Here is a 22,914-nt window from a genome sequence, read left to right as displayed (position 1 = left end):
TATTCACTGTCCTATTAAGGGAATAGAAGAATCCAGGATATCTATAAACAGAAAGATAGTGAGGAAACACTTAGCTAACCTAAATGTATTCAAGTCTCCAGGTCCAGATGAATTACACCCCAGAGTACTGAAGGAGATAGCAGAAGAAATTTTTGAACCCCTCTCCATAATCTTTGAAAATTCTTGGAGAACAGGAGAAGTGCCAGAAGACTGGAGAAGAGCAAATGTTGTTCCTATCTTCAAAAAGGGGAAGAAGGTGGACCCAGGCAACTATAGGCCGGTGAGTCTGACTTCTATACCAGGAAAGATCTTTGAACAAATTATTAAACAACATGTATGTCAATACCTGGATAAGAATGAAGTGATTAAACAGAGTCAGCATGGGTTTGTAACTAATAAGTCATGTCAGACTAATTTAATTTCCTTCTATGATGGTATTACTGATTGGGTGGATCAAGGAAATGCTGTAGATATAGTATATCTTGACTTCAGCAAAGCATTTGACAAAGTCTCTCATACAATCCTTATTGAAAAAATGACTAAGTATGGAATGGACAAGGCAACTGTTAGGTGGATTCATAACTGGCTTAGTGATCGGACCCAAAGAGTGGTCGTAAATGGCTGCACATCCAGTTGGAAGAATGTCTCAAGTGGGGTACCACAGGGCTCTGTCCTGGGCCCTGTATTGTTCAACATCTTTATCAACGATTTAGATGAAGGAATTGAGGGTAAACTGATTAAATTTGCTGATGACACAAAGCTAGGAGGGATAGCTAATACTAGAGAAGAGAGAGAGAGGATTCAAAAAGATTTAAATAAACTGGAGAAGTGGGCAGCAACTAACAGAATGGTTTTTAACAGGGAGAAATGCAAAGTACTACATCTGGGCAATAAAAATGAAAAAAGCATATATAGAATGGGAGGAATAGGGCTAAGTGACAGCACATGTGAAAAAGACTTGGGTATACTAATAGATCACAGACTGAATATGAGTCAACAGTGTGATGCAGCAGCAAAAAAGGCAAATGCAATTCTAGGATGTATTAACAGAAGCATACAGTCTAGATCACGTGAAGTAATTATTTCCCTCTACTCCTCTTTGGTCAGACCTCATCTGGAATATTGTGTCCAATTTTGGGCACCACATTTTAAAAAAGACATCAACAAACTGGAGCAAGTTCAGAAAAGAGCGACCAGAATGGTGACCGGTCTGCAAACCCTGTCTTATGAGGAAAGGTTGCAGGATTTGGGAATGTTTAGTTTGCAAAAGAGAAGACTGAGAGGAGACTTAATAGCTGTCTACAAATATCTAAAGGGCTGTCACATTGTAGAAGGATCAACTTTATTCTCATTTGCACAAGGAAAGACTAGAAGCAATGGGATGAAGCTGAATGGGAGGAGACACAGATTAGATATTAGAAAAAACTTTTTGACAGTTAGAGTGATCAATGAGTGGAACAGGCTGCCACGAGAAGTGGTGAGTTCTCCTTCAATGGAAGTCTTCAAACAGAGGCTGGACAGACATCTAACTGGGATGATTTAGCGAATCCTGCTTTGAGCAGGGGGTTGGACCAGATGGCCCAGGAGGTCCCTTCCAACTCTACGATTCTATGATTCTATGATTCTATGATTCACCACACACACCTGAGTTAAGTTGTCATCAATGCTGAATCCCCAATAATTCAAATAAAAATGCATTCACTATTGAACCAGAGGACACATGTGTGTTTACTGCAAGGAGATCTCTTGCAGTAAACACACATGTAGCATCAGGATCAAGTGTGAACCATGAAAAAGAGACAGCATGACAATACACAATGCATACACTATTGAACCGGAGGAGATATGTGTTTACTGCAAGGAGATCTCTTGCAGTCAACACACAGGTAACATCAGGATCAAGAGTGAACCAGAAAAAATATACAGCATGACCATACACAATGCGTACACTATTGAACCAGAGGACACATGTGTGTTTACTGCAAGGAGATCTCTTGCAGTAAACACACGTGTCCTCAGGTTCAAGAGTCAATGCAGCATCACACAACAGAGAAATACTTACTGAATGCCTTTTTGACAGTTGCAGAGGCGCTGTCCCAGCCCTCCATCAACGCTGCAGCCACTTCATTCCATAGCCGCCGGGTCACCACAATGTCCTTGTACTGCTGGTCACTGCTGTCCCACAACGGCACACGCTCGTGGACGAGGCTAATGAGTTGCTCATTGTCTAGATACACGTCCTCATCCCGTTGTGGAACCTAGAAAAGAAATACATTTAGAATCTTTGCATTTATGTAGAGTGATATAGAAGAAAAAAAAGGGGAGAAAAGCAGGACAGAAAAAACTGAATCCAAAAAATTTTTGAAAAAAAAAAAAGGAAAAAACATTCCTACCGTGCGTCTCCTTCCCACTGTGCTTTGTGTACGCTGCTTCGGCTGCTCACCCTCACTTGGCTGGTCCGATGCTGAGGTCTGTAAAAAAAAAAAAAAATTAAACATTTGGACAGGCAGGTATACTTCACAAAGGCAGCAAACTACTCACCTCACGCTCTGAGTCTGCCAATTCTTCCGGTGGTGGTGAGTATTCGGATCCAGGAGACATTCTAGCAAAAGCAAAAAATAAAACATTAGTACACATTATATATTTGAAAGCACAGGCTCACAAAAAAGTGATCTTTATACTCACATAAAAGCTGCTGTGATCCCAAATATGATCTCTGGCTGGGTGGGTGTCTTTTCTTCTTGCAGTATGTCTGGAGAGTGATGATGTGGCACTACAAAGCCCTTCTTTTATCTCCCATGCTCCAAAACAATGTTTCTTGTTGAGGGGCTGGATTTACACAGTGTCTAGACATTGTTTACTCTGAAATCGCACGCGTTCGCAAAGCGCTGACATGCGCACTATACAGCACACCTCAGCGCACCTATAGACAGTAATACTATTTTTTGCGCATTGCGTGCGCTGACGTGTACGACGTTGGGCGGACCAAAAAATGCAACATGTAGCGTCCGGCGCGTCTGATCGCAGACATGGAAAAATGCGCAGCGCACTGAAATGCTGAGGCCTGCGTGCAATCGCTAGACACTGCGCACACCATTTTAAAGATAGGGGACAAATGCGCGTGCGACCGATAGCGCACAATGCGCTGCGCGATAAAACGCAAGTGTGAAACCAGTAAGCCAAAATCCTTCTGAGAAAGCATCTTTTTAACAGATGAGATCGGGATAGAGCTTTTTTTTCTAAAACACATCATTCTACTGCAATGTTTTATACTAGGGTTCCCCAACTCCAGTTTTCAAGGCCCACCAACAGATCATGCTTTCAGGATTTCCTTTGTATTGCACAAGTGAAGCAATTATCACCTGAGCAATAGTAAGGAAATCCTGAAAACATGATCTGTTGGTGGGCCTTGAGGACTGGAGTTGGGGAAAGTACATCTAGAACGTGCAGGAGAGCATGAAACCAGACACAGTGGTCTTCTGGCCCCTCTCTGGCACGTTATCCCTGTGACAGTGGGAGAGTTCTGAAGTGGCCAGCAATGAGTCCACATCTAAATCCCACTGAACACCTGTGGAGAGATATTAAAATTGCTGTTGGGAGAAGGCGCCTTCACATATGAGAGACCTAGAGCAGTTTGCAGAATGGTCCAAAATTCCATTTGAAAGGTGTAGGAAGCTTGTTAATGGTTAAAGGAAGCGACTGATTGCAATTATTCATTCCAAAATGTTTAGAACCGAACAATTTTGTCTGGCCCACTTTGGGGGTTTTGTGTGAAATAATGCCCAAGTTGCCTTTTTTTCTTGTGTTTTTCCAATACACACAGGAAATAAAAATGTGCAATTATAATAATTGTCTGGAACAATTTCAAGGGTGCCAACACTTTTGGCCATAAGTGTACCAGTTGTATTTTTTTCACACTGCTATATCAAAAGGTGCCAGTAGATGTCAGTGATAAACCAGGAATAGCTAAGAAATGTTTATAAATTTTGTGCAGCTAGAAGAAAATTCCATTTTTGGGGGCTGGCTTATATGAATGATTTTTTTTTCTCAGGGTAAATTATTCTATACTTCTTTACTAATTTATTTCATGACATGACAAGTTTAAAAGCTGCTTTATAGCGTTGATATTATCTTACAGAGCTCCATTACCTTGTTACTTTCACATAGTCTTTGCTATATGATAAAATAAACAAAATGAGAGGTACACTTTAATTTTCCTTCAGATTTTTGTGTATGTCTGTTAATCATTTAATGCCTCACAAGCCTAGTTTAACCCCTTAACGACCAGAGGTAGTCTTGGTTTTGCATTTTCGTTTTTCGCTCCCTTTCTTCCCAGAGCCATAACTTTTTATTTTTCCATCAATATGGCCATGTGAGGGCTTATTTTTTGTGGGACGAGTTGTACTTTGGAACACCACCATTGGTTTTACCATGTCGGGTACTACAAAATGGGAAAAAAATTCCAAGTGCGGTGACATTGCAAAAAAGTGCAATCCCACATTTGTTTTTTGCTTGGCTATTTTGTTAGGTTCACTAGATGCTAAAACTGACCTGCCATTATCATTCTCCTGGTCATTACAAGTTCATAGACATCAAACACGTCTAGGGTCTTTTTTATCTAAGTGGTGAAAAAAAATTCCAAAGTTTGTTAAAAAAAAAAAAAATTGTGCCATCTTCCGAGACTCGTAGCGTCTCCATTTTTCGTGATGTCGGGTGAGGGCTTATTTTTTGCGTGCTGGGCTGACGTTTTTAATACCACTTTTGTGCAGATACGTTCTTTTGATCGCCCGTTATTGCATGCATTTTAATGCAATGCCACAGCGACCAAAAAACCGTAATTCTGGGGTTTTGATTCTTTTCTCGCTACGCCATTTAGCGATCGGGTTAATCCTTTTTTTAATTGATAGATTGGGCGATTCTGAATGCGGCGATACCAAATATATGTAAGTGTGTTTTTTTATTGTTTTACTTTGAATGGGGCAAAAGGGGGGTGATTTAACCTTTTAGATTTTTCTTATTTTTTTCATATTTTTGAAAACATTTTTTTAACTTTTGGCATGCTTCAATAGCTTCCATGGGAGGCTAGAAGCTGCCATAGCTCGATCTGCTCTGCTACATATAGGCGATGCTCAGATTGCCTATATGTAGCAGAATTACTGCATTGCTACGAGCGCCGACCACAGGGTGGCGCTCATAGCAATCTGGCATCAACAACCATAGATGTCTCCAGGAGACCTCTGGTTGTTATGCCAAGGCATCGCTGACCCCCGATCACGTGACGGGGGTCAGCGATGCACGTATTTCTGGCCACGTGTCCAGAAGCGCCGGTTAAATGCCACTGTTAACGTTTGACAGCGGCGTTTGACTAGTTAATAGGCGCGGGTGGATCGCGATTCCACCTGCACCTATTGCGGGCACATGTCAGCTGTTCAAAACAGCTGACATGTTCCGACTTTGATGCGGGTTTACCGCCGGAGCCTACATCAAAGCGGGGGAGACGTCCAATGATGGACTGTGTCCATCATTGGACGTTAAGGGGTTAAAACTTCCATAGAATTTCGTCTTTTGTTTTAAATCTCAACTTTCTAAAAAACATAATTTTTTTTTAGATCTTGTCAATGTTGCCTTATGAGAGATTTTTATTTTCTAGGATGACCTGTTTAAGAGGCCCAATTTTGTGTGCATATACAGTATTTATTTAGAGGGATTAAAACAAACTAACAAAAATAGAAACCCGTAATTATTTTAGGATTTTGCTTTTACATCATTCAGTGTTCAGTATTAATAATGCATCAGTCTTATTCTATGAGTTGCTATAGTTAGAATACCAAATTTGTATAGGTTTTGTGTTCTATGTTTTATATAATAGAACAGCTTTTTGAAAAAATATTTTTTGATATTTGTGTGACTTTAGTTAAGATTGTTCCATCAATTTCTTTTACTTAGGATTTATTTTAATTTTTTTTATATTTTACATTTTTTTAAGTTTCCAATATGATTGTTTCATCACTTTAATATTTCATTGTTGATAAAATTTATAATAATTCATAATAAGATGTACCAAGCAATACAATATACAGTATAAACAAAAGGAGGGAAAAAAAGAAAACCATTCTGAGTTTTACATATTTGAGGGCAAGAGCGATGTCTATTGGCAAAATTATTGCATGTACTTATGTAGCACAATTAATTTCAACAGTGCTTTACATACATTATTATCACTGTCCCCATTAACCCCTTCATGAAAGGAGGTATTTTCGTTTTTGCTTTTTGCTCCCCTTATTTCCAAAGCCATACCTTTTTCTTCTGTCAAAGTGGCCTGTGAGGGCTTGTTTTTTTGCGGGACCAGTTGTACATTTGAACAATATCATTTGTTTTAACATATCGTGTACTCGAAAACAGGAAAAAAATTCCAAGTGTGGTGAAATTGCAAAAAAAAAGTGCAATTCCACAGTTGGGTTTTTTTTTGTTTTTTTTTACCATGTTCACTAAATGCTAAAACTGACCTGCCACTATGATTCTCCAGGTCATTACAAGTTCATAGACACCAAACATGTCTAGGTTCTTTTTTATTTAAGTGGTGAAAAAAAAATGGCTCCATTTTCCGAGACCCGTAGTGTCTCCATTTTTCGTGATCTTGGGTTGGGTGAGGGCTTATTTTTTGCGCACCGAGCTGACATTTTTATTGATACCATTTTGGTGTAGATGAGATCTTTTGATCGCCCATTATTGCATTTTATTGCAATGTAGTGGTGACCAAAAAAACGTAATTCTGACGTTTTTAATTTTTTCTTGTTACACCGTTTAGCAATCAGGTTAATTAATTTTTTATATTGATAGATTGGGTGATTCTGAACGTGGCAATACCATACATGTGTATATTTGATTTTTTTATTGTTTTATTTTGAATGGGGTGAAAAGGGGGTTATTTGAACTTTTTATATTTTTTTCTTTTTTTATATTTTAAAAATTATTATTTTTTTTACTTTTGGCATGCTTCAATAGTCTTCATGTGAGACTAGAAGCTGCAGTTGTCTGATCAGCTCTGCTGCACACAGGCGATCAGATCACCTGTATGTAGCAGAAAAGCTCACTTGCTATGAGCGCCGACCACCAGACAATCCAGCTATGACAACCATAGAGGTCTGCTGGAGACCTCTGCTTGACCCGCAATCATGTGATGGGGTCACTAATGAGCAGGATTTCCGGCACGGTAACCGGAAGCGCGAGTTAAATGCCGCTGCCAGAGATTGACAGCAGCATTTAACAGGTTAACAGCAGTGGGTGGATCGCGTTAGAAGCCCATGTCAGCTGTTCAAAACAGCTGCATGTGCCGGGAAAGATGTGGGCTCAGTGGTATCCCACATCAAAAGGAGGCACTTAAGACTCCAATCTAAATTCTTTATCATATCTTTGGGAGTGTAGATGGAAACCCACGCAAACACGGGGAGAACATACAAACTCCTTGCAGATGTTGTCCTTGGTGGTATTTGAACCCAGGACCCCAGCGCTGCAAGGCCTCCATGCTAATTCTAATGGAGAATGAGTGGACACTACTTTATCATGCTACCACAGTTCTTAGACCAAATAGAAAAGGGATAATTGGAATCACTTTCCTGATTGATATATTACAGCGTAATATTCTGTTTGAGTGGATAATAGCATTCATAAAATTCTACCTCAATTATTAATCTTTTTATTTTTACTTACACCCCAATCGGTGGAGATCATAGAACATTGATAATGATTTTCATCAGTGTCAGACTGGGGTGCCAAGCCCGCACCACTAAGCCACTCCAGGGGCCCATTTTCAACTACATGCAAATGTGACATTATCCTCAAATACAAATTTATATGACAATTAATGGGGTAGATTGTTAAATGAATAAGGCTAGTTTCACACTAGCATATGGAGGAGCTGCGGAGGGATGTGGACTTCCTCCGTGAAACTCCGCCCACGGAAGCACCTCCTCTCATCAGCTCCGCCTATGTCAGCTTGCGGCCTGCATACCCTATCTTTAGCATTGGGTGCGCAGGCCATACCGATGTATGCGGATGCCTCCACATGCGTCGTTTTGACGGTGCGACGACCTACGCCGCTGTGTTGCATTTTGGTGCGGTCGCCTCACAGTCAAAATGATGCATGTGGAGGCATCCGAATACATCGGTATGGCCTGCGTACCCAATGCTAAAGATAGGGTACACAGGCCGTATACCGACGAAGGTGGAGCTTAGCGGAGGAGATGCGGCCGTGGGCGGAGCTTCACAGAGGAAGTCCGCAGCACGGCCGTATGCTAGTGTGAAACTAGCCTAAGATGCTGCCTTTGTCTGAACATAGTGATTCAAGAACAATGTGCCAAGTACTGCTCATATAAGAGGGTGGTGGCCCACTCCTTCACAGGGGCCCACCTGAGGATTCTCCCGTTCTCCTGTGGGCTAGCCAGATATCCAGGTAAAAAAAGAAATAGAACTTAATTCCAAGATGAGTAAAATAGCAATTCTGATCAGAGTCTGACAAGAATGCCATTTATTGACTCCATTCTCTCGCATGACAACAGCAGAACAGTAACGGCTCACTCACATGTCTGTGATTTTTCTTGTACTCAAAAAACTGACTGATTTTCATCAGTGATTGGGAATAAAATACAGAACATGGAAACTACATTGAAAATAAATAAAATCCTTCTTTACTTACCCATGCAATGTTGCACCTGTATAAGTCTTTATACAGTTGTGGCTAAAAGTATTGACACCCCTGCAATTTTGTCAGATAATACTCAGTTTCTTCCTGAAAATGATTTCAATCACAAATTCTTTGGTATTATTATCTTCATTTAATTTGTCTTAAATGAAAAAACACAAAAGAGAAGCAAAAAGCAAAATATTGATCATTTCACATAAAACTCCAAAAATGGGCCAGACAAAAGTATTGACACCCTCAGCCTAATACTTGGTTGCACAACCTTTAGCCAAAATAACTGCGACCAGCCGCCTCCGGTAACCATCAATGAGTTTCTTACAATGCTCTGCTGGAATTTTAGACCATTCTTCTTTGGCAAACTGCTCCAGGTCCCTGATATTTGAAGGGTGCTTCTCCAAACTGCCATTTTTAGATCTCTCCACAGGTGTTCTATGGGATTCAGGTCTGGACTCATTGCTGGCCACCTTAGAAGTTTCCAGTGCTTTCTCACAAACCATTTTCTAGTGCTTTTTGAAGTGTGTTTTGGGTCATTGTCCTGCTGGAAGACCCATGACCTCTGAGGGAGACCCAGCTTTCTCACACTGGGCCCTACATTATGCTGCAAAATTTGTTGGTAGTCTTCAGACTTCATAATGCCATGCACACGGTCAAGCAGTCCAGTGCCAGAGGCAGCAAAGCAACAACAAAACATCAATGAACCTCCGCCATGTTTGACTGTAGGGACCGTGTTCTTTTCTTTGAATGCCTCTTTTTTCTCCTGTAAACTCTATGTTGATGCCTTTGCCCAAAAAAGCTCTACTTTTGTCTCATCTGACCAGAGAACATTCTTCCAAAACGTTTTAGGCTTTTTCAGGAAAGATTGGCAAACTCCAGCCTGGCTTTTTTATGTCTCGGGGTAAGAAGTGTGGGTCTTCCTGGGTCTCCTACCATACGGTCCCTTTTCATTCAGACGCTAGTATGGGTTGACACTGTTGTACCCTCGGACTGCAGGGCAGCTTGAACTTGTTTGGATGTTAGTCGAGGTTCTTTATCCAACATCCGCACAATCTTGCGTTGAAATCTCTTGTCAATTTTTCTTTTCCATCCACATCTAGGGAGTTTAGCCACAGTGCCATGGGCTTTAAACTTCTTGATGACACTGCGCACGGTAGACACAGGAACATTCAGGTCTTTGGAGATGGACTTGTAGCCTTGAGATTGCTCATGCTTCCTCACAATTTGGTTTCTCAAGTCCTCAGACAGTTCTTTGGTCTTCTTTCTTTTCTCCATGCTCAATGTGGTACACACAAGGACACAGGACAGAGGTTGAGTCAACTTTAATCCATGTCAACTGGCTGCAAGTGTGATTTAGTTATTGCCAACACCTGTTAGGTGCCACAGGTAAGTTACAGGTGCTGTTAATTACACAAATTAGAGAAGCATCACATGATTTTCAAACAGTGCCAATACTTTTGTCCACCCTCTTTTTTATGTTTGGTGTGGAATTATATCCAATTTGGCTTTAGGACAATTCTTTTTGTGTTTTCTCATTTAAGACAAATTAAATGAAGATAATAATACCAAAGAATTTGTGTTTGCAATAATTTTCAGGAAGAAACTGAGTATTATCTGACAAAATTGCAGGGGTGTCAATACTTTTGGCCACAACTGTAAAGCATCCCTCTAAAAGTTAGGGCTCATTCAGATGTTATTGATTTTTTTTTCTTATGCAAAAACTGGGACAATTTTCATCAGTGTTTTGAATCAGATTTTCATTAGTTTTTTTTTGTCTTTGTGCGAATTTTTACCATCTGAGCTTTTTACAATGCAATTTTTGCATTTGAAACCCAAAGACATGTTCAAGTTTTGCTCCAAGACATGGATCAATATGGCCGATGTAAGTCTATGGGTCTCTGAAGAAATTGGAAGATCACTCATATGGCATCCGTATGATGTCTGATTTTCATGTTTGGTAGGAGAAGGTTGAGAAAATGTCTTGCATGCAAAAAAAAATTAATGAAACTGATGGTGAAAACTGACACAGTAACCAAACACTGAAGATTATTGGTTGTTTTTTTTTTGCTTATGAGAAATTCACTGGCGTTTGAATGAGCCCAAACTTTCAGTATGATGGCAATTACTGCCCCCACACACAATATGATGTCCCTCACATCCCCAAAATACAGTATCAGGGCCACCTACACGATAGGATGTCCCTTTACAGTGCACACGCACAATATGATGTCCTTCACAGCCTGCATAAGGGTATGTGCACACGGTGCGGATTCTGCTGCGGTTCCGCAGCGTTTCTGTACCTGCGGGTCCGCAGCAGATTCTGCTGCGTTGTACAGTACCTTTATTTCCTATGGAAATTAAAAAACACTGTGCACATCCTGCGGATTTTTCCGCGCGGTTTTGCTCCGGTTTACAATCTGCAGCATGTCTATTGTTTGGTGCAGAAACGCTGCAGTTTTACACCTCATCCATTATGAGGTGTAAAACCGCAGGCAAAACCGCAGATAAACCGCAGGACTTTTGTCCTGCGGATTCACCTGCGGTTTTCTCTCCAAAATCCGCACACCCAAAAAAACTACGTGTGCACATAGCCTTAGAGCAACCACAGCCCTCCTCACATCCCCAGCCCGCAATATGGTGTTTCATAGAAGCAGTATGAGGGGCCCCAGCATCTCCCCACTCAGTAGGAGTGCTTCCACTGCTCCAACAGTATGAGGACTTCCACACACACACACTTTGATAGCTCTGCAGCCCGCAATCTACACACAGTATAAAACCCCACAAAGCATTATCTAACCCACATTTACTGACAATAAAAAAAACAACAAACTCTGCTGTTTTTGTGATGTCTGTTCCGCTCAGTGCTCTGTGGAGACTGGGGGTCCGTGTACACAAGAAGCATGATCTAATGACGTAATTGTGCATTAGGCTAGTCACTTTCAGGATTTGCTCACACTGCTGTATAACATGGATGAGTGCTATATATGTTTTATCGGATACCACTCGGCTCAATGTTATACTATGGGGCAATGCAGATATGTGATTTTTTTTCTCATGTCGATTTGGCATGAGAAAACAATCGCAGCCGATATTCGCATCACATGTACCCATACAAGTCTATGGGTGCATGTGAAACATCGTACTGCACTTGGATGTCATCCAGGTGCTGTCAGATGTAAGCTTACAGAGACAATGTAGAGATTGTTCACTATTTTTTCAATGATGACCTATCCGTAGGATAGGTCACCAATGTCTGATCAGCTTGGGTCCGACACCCAGCACTCCCGCCAGCCAGCTGTCTTCGGTGTCAGAGACAGCGGCCACCGGCCATAAATACTCACTTGCTGGGTTGGCCGTCCTCTGATAGTGGCTGCAACAGCATACTACACATCCACCTACTATTTAAACCAATAGGAGGCAGATATGTAGTACCCTGATGCGGCCACGATCAGAAGATGGCCAGCTCCGCAAAGGTCATCAATTGAAAAGTAGTGGACAACCTTTTTAAGTTCTCCATCTTTTCTGTACCTGTTCTACTCTTCACTCATGCAAGAGAATCAGATGTCACTTTGCTCAATCTTTGACAGAGCCTAATCTGAGTGTCATTAGCATAATTGGCCCAATTCTCTTGCATGAGCATATATACGCCAGTGTGAGCGTACCCTCAGGCTCATAGACATAGTAGTTCAACAGGAAGCTGACGGCTTCTTCATGAACCATTCTATTCAGTGTTTTCTGCTTCCTGTGGCTGCAGATACCATAGAAATTGCAATCACAGTCAGGGGAAATAGATGCAGTGACAGGTATACCCATGCAACAAGTTCAGAAAAAGACCAAGGGGAGCCATACTTCAATATCAGTAACAGTATAATTATACTTCTTATACCAGATCAAATTGATCAGTGCTTTTTGATTTTATCTTTCCATCCAGTTTTTAATCGATGTACTCATTTTTAACATTAGTGTGGCATATATTGTTTTTTGGAAAAAAAAAATGAAGTTTTCCAAACATTTCCTACCCACAGCACAACACAATACCCACAGTGAAGCATGGTGTAGGCAGTATTATGCTGTGGGGTTGTTTTTCTGCAGCTGTAAATGGGGCTTTAGTTAAGGTGGAAGGAATTATAAACAGTTCCAAATGTTGCAATAAAACCTTCAGGCCTCTGCTAAAAAGAAGAAGATGAAAACCTAGATCGCATTGTTAGGCCCCTGCCTTCACAATGGTAAACCATCAGTACCTTGCAAACATGTCGCAGAAGAGCTGAATAATTGAAAAAAGAATCCTTCCTTGCTAAAACACCTTAAATGCAGCAGTTAGCATTGACTGTAGCATTTAAGGAATTATACTACCTGCATACATATGCTGATGGATATACAGAGGTGATTAGATTTAATCTCTTTGAGGTGTAGAGAAAAAGAACCTAATTTTACTGAGTGGAAATTGTTAACATGTTACTGATAATGAATCTGTTCTCTGTCTCTGTTTAGGTGGGCTTTCAATTGACAATGATGTAATGCTTAGGATGTGCTGTGGCTCTCAATGAATGATTCAATACAACGTACAGCCAAGTTCTTTAAAAGGAGCCTGTCACCCCCTCTGGGCATTTTTAACTAAAAGAGCCACCTTCAACAGCACTACGGCTGCATTCTGTGAAGATGGCTCTTCCATTTCTGACCCCCAGTAACGTCGAAATATTAACTTTTATAAATAGGTCCTCATACCTGTAATGCGTCCCATAGGTATAGTGTGTCCCCCTGAAGCAGCCGCCTCCCCGCCAACAATCATGTCTCTGTACCGTCTGGGCCCCACCTCCCATAGCCTTTCATCATGTCCCTGTGCTGCTGTCTGTGCCCCGCCTCCCATAGCCGTACATCATGCCCCTGCTCTGCCGTCTGTGCCCCGTCTCCTTCTGTCTCCTATGTCGGCACCTGCTCTGTGAAAACAGTTCTCGGGCATGCGCAGTACGCGCTGCCCGTGAACTGACATCAGACGATCACGCCTGCCTGTTGTGGAGGTCCCAGATCCTTCCCCGCAGTGTGAATACATCATAACACACACACAGCGGGGCAGGATCTGGGGCCTCCACATCAAGCAGGCGTGATCGCCTGATGTCAGTTCATGGGCAGCGTGCACTGCGCATGCCTGAGAATTGTTTTCACAGAGCAGGCGCCGACATAGCAGACAGAAGGAGGCGGGGCACAGATGGCAGAGCAGGGGCATGATGGACGGCTATGGGAGGCAGGGCACAGACGGCAGCACAGGGGCATGATGGGAGGCCGGGCCCAGACGCTATAGAGACATGATTGACGGCAAGGAGGCTGCTGCTTCAGGGGGACACACCATACCTATGGGACGCATTACAGGTATGAGGACCTATTTATAAAAGTTAATATTTGGGCGTTACTGGAGGTCAGAAACGGAAGAGCCACCTTCACAGAATGCAGCCTTAGTGCTGCTGAAGGTGGCTCTTTTTAGTTAAAAATGCCCGGGGGGTGACAGGTTCCCTTTAACCAAGATGTTCAAAAACATCTAGAAATAGGCAAGATGTGATGGAAGAAAATAATCTAATTTGTCTGTCTCCAATCAGCAGTTTGGTAGTCAAGGCCACAGCGGTGATTCATTTGTAATGTATTTATATAATAGTTCTTTCGACTAGGTGGATATAATGTTACAAAATGGAACCAAAGCATACACGTGGCAGGGGAAGAAATGGGAAGCCTGTAGAAGAGGTAGAGGCTTTGCTACTTTTCTACTATATCTTGTAGATTGTGAGCCCTCGCGGGCAGGATCCTTTCTCCTCCTGTACCAGTCATGACTTGTATTGTTTAAGATTACTGTACTTGTATTTATTATGTATACCCCCATCACATGTAAAGCGCCAAGGAATAAATGGCGATATAATAATAGATAATAATATGGTAAAGCTTCACTTTTAGACAACTTTTTTGTGTTTATCGGGCACCTACTGTGATCTTCTTTCTTATCTATGAAGATCTACAGTTAGAGCTAGATGTTGATGTTACAATATACCACATGCAGACCCACATTCACCGAGAATGACAAGAGACATGCCGGCAGTTAGTGCAGGTGTTCCAAAGCTTTACCACAAAAGATCCAATTGTTCTCAAAGTTCATGTGAAATTTTCTCAAGATTTGAAAATGCGTTTTGAGATTATACAGTATTTCTGTTTTACTTTCACGGTATTGGGCTCCCAGAATTCATGGTATTTTACATTAAAATGGTGGCTTAAGCTTTGAAAGAACTGGCTATTTTGGCACTTTTGCTTGTTACTCCTGTTCTTTCAAGTGCAATACCTTTTTTCAATAACATTTTCATTTTTCCAACAACATAGGTCAGGGATGATTTTTTTTTTGCAGTAAAGGTTGTAGTCTCAAATTAAAAGCTCCAAGTGAGGTAAAAAGTTAAAAAAAACCCATAATTATATTATTGGTGTTGGGTTTTGTTTTTATGGTAAAAATAATCTGTGAATATGAATCTCTTGGCCAGTACAATATGGCGATATCAAACTAATAAGGGTTTTTTATATAATAGTTGTAAAATGTAATTCTGATTTTTGTAAAAACTTTTTTCATTTGTGTAACCATTTTTTGGTTCTGTAACTTTTTTTTTACGTTGCTGTCAATGTACCTGTGTGAAAGCTTGCGTTTTTGCACACCAAGCTGACAATTTTATTTATACAATTTTTGGATATAGAGGATGTTTTGATTGCTTTTCATTGCATTCTTGGGGGTCGGAACTGCAGCAATCAAAAAACAGCAATTCTGGAATTTCGTTTTTTTCTTTTTGATGTTTAACATGTGGTTGAAATGATTTTATATTTTGATAGATCGCACATGGCCATACTAAGTATGCTTATTAGTTTTTATTTATTTATTTTTTTTAGCAGGACAAAGGGGGGGGGCGATTCAACCCTTTAAAGAGCCGCTGACATGCCTGTTTACATCGGCCATTGAGTGACCTTATTCTTCAGATCCACTATTTTATGTCATTGAGGAATAAGAGAATAATGACTCCTGAAGGGTGAAAATGCCTAGAGTTGGCTGTATAAGACAGCCGACACCCTGTGCCATCGTTTCCAATCAGTTTTAGTACTAATTGAGGCTGTGAAGTGCTTTTAAATTATGCTGTAAATTATGACAGTGGCTTCTAAATGATCAGAAGAGGGAGAGCACTCCCTCTCTCACCCTACCGGCACCCCTTTATCACCATTGCAGGTGCCGATAGTTGCTATCACAACCCAAGGTCATATAATCATCTTGGGGTATTGTGTCCTGTCAGGCCATGCCATCAACATGGTCTAACGGGCTGTCAGTGTCAAACTGACAAGTCTCATACTCTGCAATACAAGAGTACTGCAGTGCATCAGATTAGTGATCAAACTAAAAAAGTATAATACGGTATATATTTATAATAATAAGTTTAGTGCCATAGTACGATTAAATAAAAATGTAAAAAGAAAAAGCAACAACATTTTTAAAACTGACAAAAACAAAAAACACAAAAGCATAAACATTTTTTTTGAATTGTGGAATCTATGGACATGGCCATTCAACAACATCAGCTACAGGTGGCCTACATGGGCACAAGGCCTTCACAGCATCAACACCCTGCCAGGATCCACACCTTCATGTAGCACGCTGAGACATCACAGGAGAAGATGAGATACTCCTCCACGGTTACTACCTCGCACTGCCCAACAATACAGCTTTATTAGCCCTGCAAAAATGTCTCATAATATGGGGACAAAAAAGTTTTTAAAAAAATAAATATAATTAAAATGCCAGCATTGCGTTCTCTTGATAACCTCCTTTCCCTAAAATAGTGTAATTAGAATTATACATACATAAAATTGTTATAAAAAAGTCAGTTCATTACACACACAAAAATATGTCACAAATATTAGAAAATGGTGAAACAAAAATAATTTTGGGGGCAGCACGGTGGCTCAGTGGATAGCACTGTAGCCTTGCATCGCTGGAGTCCTGGGTTCGAATCCCACCGAATCCCAGCAAGGAGTTTGTATGTTCTTCCCATGTTTGCGTGGGTTTCCTCCGGGTACTCCGATTTCCTCCCACATTCCAAAGACATACTGATAGGGAATTTAGATTGTGAGCCCCATTGGGGACAGCGATAATAATGTGTGCAAACTGTAAAGCGCTGCAGAATATGTTAGCGTTATATAAAAATAAAGATTATTATTAATTTTGTTTTACATTATTCAGAAAATTTCTCACCACTTAAAAAGATTAGTGCTGCGATATTCTGAGTGACTTTGTAAATCATGTTTACTGCACCATCAGCACCTTAAAGACAAACCAAAAAAAACAAACATCTTTGTCTCTGCAAGCAAGGTACCTAACATATCTATGCTAGTCATAAGGCCCTGTTACACATAACGATGTCCCAGCGATCCCACCAACGATCCGACATGATGGGATCGCTGGGACATCGTTAGGCTGATCGCTGGCGAGCTGTCACAAGACAGCCCCTCCAGCGATCAGGACCAGCGACGCTGGACGCTGGCTTCCAAGGTAAACATCGGGTATCTAAGAGCCGCGCGACTCCTGGATACCCGCTGTTTACCTTGGAAACCAGCGTGTACGCCGGTTTCCAAGGTAAACAGCGGGTATCCAGGAGCCACGGCTCCTGGATACCCGATGTTTACATTAGAAACCAGCGTCCAGCGTCGCTGATCGCTGGTCTCTCGCTGCCACACGCGATGCGTGCTGGCCAGCGTGAGACCAGCGATCGAAAAACGTCCCAGGCCGATCGAGCACGATCAGCGATAACCGGCAGGGGGGCCGGTCGCTGATCCCCGTCACACACAGCGATCTCGCTGGCGAGATCGCTGTGTGTGATGGGGCCTATACTTTTAACTCTTTTGTTATGTTATGACTCCTTGCCTATATCCAAGGACACCATATCAGTAGTGAGGAAGGAAAGAAACCTCCGCTATTTAATAATTATGTGAGGAGGTGGGAGTATGTATTTTTATATTAAATGTGCTCATTACTTAATGTCTCCTCTACATCACTGGAATGGCTGTGATCAGTAACCCACTGAATGTCAAATGGTTTGAATTAACACATCCATAAGCTATCCAGATGCCCAAAAAGATAGCCTAATAAATGGGATTCTGATAGTGTTTGAGGACCGATCAAATACAAAAAATAGTAAAATATATATTAAACAGCACAGCATGTAACCTTCACAATGGAAGCAACAGTAATTTACCCACCTATCAGCATACGAATGAAAAAATGCTGGCATATACAGTGGGTACAGAAAGTATTCAGACCCTTTTAAATTTTTCACTCTTTACTTCATTGAAGCCATTGGGTAAATTCCAAAATGTTCATTTTTTCCTCACAAAAGAATTTCTGCAGTACTCAAGATCCCTAAGAGCACAGTGATCTCCATAATCCATAAATGGAAGAAGTTTGGGACCACTAGATGTCTTCCTAGACCTGGCTGTCCAGCAAAACTAAGCAATCATGGGAGAAGAGCCATGGTGATAGAGGTAAAGAAGAACCCCAAGATCACTTTGGCTGAGCTCCACTGATGCAGTAGGGAAATGGGAGAAAATTCCACCAAGTCAACTATCACTAAAGCCTTCCATCAGTTGGGACTTTATGGCAGAGTCACCCCACGGAAGCCTCTCCTCAGAGCCAGACATATGAAAGCCTGCACAGAGTTTGCTAAAAAAAACACATGATAGATTCCCAGACTATGAGAAATAAGATTCTCAGGTCTGATGAGATGAATATAGAACTTTTTGGTGATAATTCTAAGCGGTATGTGTGGAGAAAACCAGGCACTGCTCATCACCTGCCCAATACAATCCCAACAGTGAACCATGGTGGTGGTAGCATCATGCTATGGGGGTGTTTTTCAGCTGCAGGAAATGGACGACTGGTTGCAATTAAAGGAAACATGAATGTGGCCAAGTACAGAGATATCTTTCATGAAAACCTCTTCCAGAGTGCTCTGGTCTTCAGACTTGGCCGAAGGTTCACCTTCCAACAAGACAATTACCCTAAGCACACAGTTAAAATCACAGATTGGCTACAGAACAACTCTGTGACCATTCTTGACTGGTCCAGCTAGAGCCCTGACCTAAACCCAATTGAGCATCTCTGGAGAGACCTGGAAATGACTGTCCACCAATGTTCACCATCCAACCTGACGGAACTGGAGAGGATCTGTAAGGGAGAATGGCAGAGGATCCACAAATCCTGGTATGAAAAACTTGTTGCATCTTTCGCAAGAATACTCATGGCTGTACTAGCTCAAAAGGGTGCTTCTACTCAATACTGAGCAAAGGGTCTGAATACTTATGACCATGTGATATTTCAGTTTTTCTTTTTTAATAAAATAGCAAAAATTTCTATATTTCTGTTTTTTTCAGTCAAGATGGGGTGCAGAGTGTGCATTAATGAGAAAAAAAATAACTTTTTTGAATTTACCAAATGGCTGCAATGAAACAAAAAGTGAAAAATGTAAAGGGGTCTGAATACTTTCCGTACCCACTGTAAATCCCTTTACTGGATGTGAAAAATATCAGGTCAATGCCAGCATGCATAGCTCTTATTATACACAGGAAGGTGGCACTCATCTGTCACATGCCATAGGCATGTTGATTTCTTATTAATCCATTATGGAAATCTCGCTTGCAATGTCCCAATGCGTTCCCCCCCATAAATACCAGGGTTCATCAGGCGATTGCTGGCCACGGGGAATAGTGTGAGCAGGGTATGATGCTTAATGCCCACTTTTTAAAGGAAAAAGGCCACTCTCAGTGGATGTTGCTGATTGAAAATTGCAAACTGCCATTGTAGTCACCAGTACGCTGTAGTGATCAGTACGCTGTAGTGGCCAGGACGTTATGCCCAGCTCATGCTTCTGGATACACACACCTGTAAACTAGGTGGGCTCTCGTCAATACAGAAATGCCAAATACAGTATGTGGGCGCTAAATGTTGTTTAGGTACACTGGAGCTCAGAAGGGAGGGGGGCCATTTGGATTTGGGAGCAGAGAATTTGCTGAATTTCTTTTGGGGAGCGAGAAGCCATTTAGCTTTTCCAGAGCCTTTGTGCTACCAGTAACGTGGAAGCCCCCTATATTTCTGTTAACAGATGACGGGCCGGAGTGGGGACTTGCTTTTTATGTGGATTGAGTTGAAGCTTTTATTGGGAATATTTTACATAACGTTTCAGATCACATTTATCCGGTGCTGTATGCTGAGCACTTACTTTGGGGTTTCTATATAAATCTCCGAGTGACATGTGGGATCCATTCACTATAATGAAGCAGTGTCCTTTTCATAAGTGCGCAAAACTGTGGCCGACGGTACTTTTATGCAATTCTAAAAAGATGGACACCGCCGGATCACAGTGACTCCATCTGCCTCATTATAGGAAATCTTCCGCCGGGGTTCTGTCTGAGTCACGTGTTGTCAGAGATTTACACGGAAACCCTGGTGTAAGCACTCAACGCAGAGCGCAGAATAAATGTGCACCAAGCCTTACTGCGATCTTTGGGAGGCAGAATGAAAAAATCAAAAGCATGTGAAGAATTGGCTTTATTTATTTTTTACGCAGTTCCTCGTGCAGTATAAGTGATTAGGCAACTTTATTCTTCGTGTCGGTGCGATTATTACAGCGATACAAGATTTACATTGGGCTTTTCTGTTTGGCTGCTGTTACACACTAAAAGATGCTTTTTATTTTGAGAGCTATAATTTTTCCATATTTCAGCAGACAGAGTCATGTGAAGGTTTGTTTTTTGTGGGACTAGCTGATGTTTCTATTGGTACCATTTTCAGGCACATCAAAATTTTTTTATCTCTTTTTATTCCGATTTTTGGGAGTCAGAATGAACAAAAACCAGCAATTCAGGAATTGCTTTTTATTTTGTTGTTTTATACCGTTCTGCATACAAAATTGATAAGGCAGTTTTATTCTTCCGGTCAGTACAATTACAGCGATACCTCATTTATATTTTTTGTCGCTCTTACACAGTAAAAACTATTTTATAGAAAAAATAATTATTTTTGCATCACTTTATTCTGAGATCTGTAACTTTTTTATTTTTCTGCTGATGGAGCTGTATTGTGGCTTGTTTTTTGCGGGACATGATTATGTTTTCTGCAGTACCATTTTTATTTACATCCATCTTTTTTTTATTGCGTTTTATTGCACTTTTTGTTAGGCAGTATGATGATAAAGCGTTGTTTTTTTGCCTTGTTTTTTTATTTTTATTTTTTTACGGTGTTCCCTGAAAGGGTTAACTAGTGGGATAGTTTTATAGCGTGGGTCATTATGGGCGCGGCGCTTCCAAATATGCATACTTTTATTGTTGTTTTTTTTTATTTACATAAATAAATGTATTTATTGTAAAAATTTGGAAGGGATTTTTTGAAATTTTTTTTTACACATTTTAATATTTTTTTTTTTACCTTTTACATTATCCCAGGATGGGACATCACTATATAATGACAGATCGCTGATCTGACACTCTGCACTGCAGAATATCAGATCAGCGATCTGACAGGCAGGGAAGGAGGCATGGGGGTCTCCATGGAGAACATCAGGCCAACGCGATCGCATCACGATGGCTTGATGGAAGCGCGCAGGGAGGGGGATGCTTCTCTATGCCACTGTCACTATTGACAGCAGCATCAGAGGGGTTAAATGCCTGCTATCGGTGCTAGCACTGATCGTGAGCATAGCTGCGGGGTGTCAGCTGTCACATACAGCTAACACCTGCACCCGATCGCCGCGGCACTCAGCGTGAGGTCGCGCGATCGGTGCACCATACAAGTTCTGCGGTTTACTGGCAGCTGAAAAAAACAATCAAACTTCCAAATACTATGAAACTAGAAAATGTTCAATAAATAATACAAATACAAGGAGGGGGGAGTCGCCCACAACGCATATGTTGAAAAAATAGACGCTCAATAGATAAAACTGCAGACATGTCAAAACTCTGCATAGTTCATTGACAGCTAGGATTTTTATATATAGTTAGTGGCTGTAAAGTGGTAACTGAAAAGAAAATATTTAAATTTCATGCATCGTTTTATTGTGTTTTTTTCTAGAAACAGATCTGTTTACATTTCCTAGAAGTGCTTTTTTCACTGTTGTTATTTCTTCTTGCCTTCCAGGAGCTATAATTTTTGTATTTTTTCATCGACATTACCATTTAATATGGTGAAAAAATACAAAAAAATTTTTTTTTACAGCTGGTATGGAATAAATGAAAAATAGCAATTCCAACATTGTTTTTTGGGGGATTTTGCTTTTACAGCTTGTCGCACTGTGACCTTAGTAATGCTGGGGAAGAGGGACCCTTTAATGTCACTAATCTAGGGAATCCCTAGTCTATCCCTAACTCCAGGGTTACTCCTGAAGGTGGAGGTGCCCAGTTCTCATACCTCTCTGTGCTGCTACGAAATCCTACCCACCACAAGGAGGAAAGAAGCAGGAGTAAAAGGGGTAACACCGGATGGACAGACGGTGAAAAACCAAGGCATAATCAAACGACAGGCACACAGGATAAAATACAGGGAAGATGCCAAAAATGGGAAGGAAACTATTCACAACAAACCACATGGAACAATCTCAAAACAACAAGAACAATTTTCCAGTCCACCTTCTCCTGCAGCCAAGAGCAGAATGAAGATTCTATTGCTCGCATGGAGGGAAGCCAGGCTCAGGTTTACATAATGGAAGGGTGTGGTTTCAATGAGTAGCACAGCCAATAGACCATGAGGAACTCTAAACCCTTTCCATGACACCTTTTCTATGCCACAGGTCACAGTAGAATGTGGCACATTCATGATATTACCTGCCATTTATGAGGGGCCTCAGGACCCAGCTTATCTGGATGTGCTATATGGAAAGCCCAAATTAATCTACCGGCATTAACGGTACCCATGTTCTCTTCTTCAGACCATAACCTTTCCAGTGCACCAGGTATGGAAGAGAGCGACAGACAAGACGAGAATGGACAATTCTAGCAATCTGAAATCCTAAATTGTCATTTACCATGACGGAGGCATAGTTAAAGGTACCAATTCAGATGACGCTATATATTTTTTGAGCATTGACCTATGAACAACATTGTGGATTTTAAGTGCCAGTGGCAACTCAAGGTGAAAAGCCACCAGGTTAATGACAGCAGTTATCTTA

Source organism: Dendrobates tinctorius, unplaced genomic scaffold (genome assembly GCF_039654945.1).
Source record: "Dendrobates tinctorius isolate UK_male_01 unplaced genomic scaffold, ASM3965494v1 ptg000036l, whole genome shotgun sequence".
Classification (NCBI taxonomy): domain Eukaryota; kingdom Metazoa; phylum Chordata; class Amphibia; order Anura; family Dendrobatidae; genus Dendrobates; species Dendrobates tinctorius.
Note: the sequence above shows the minus strand (reverse complement) of the source record.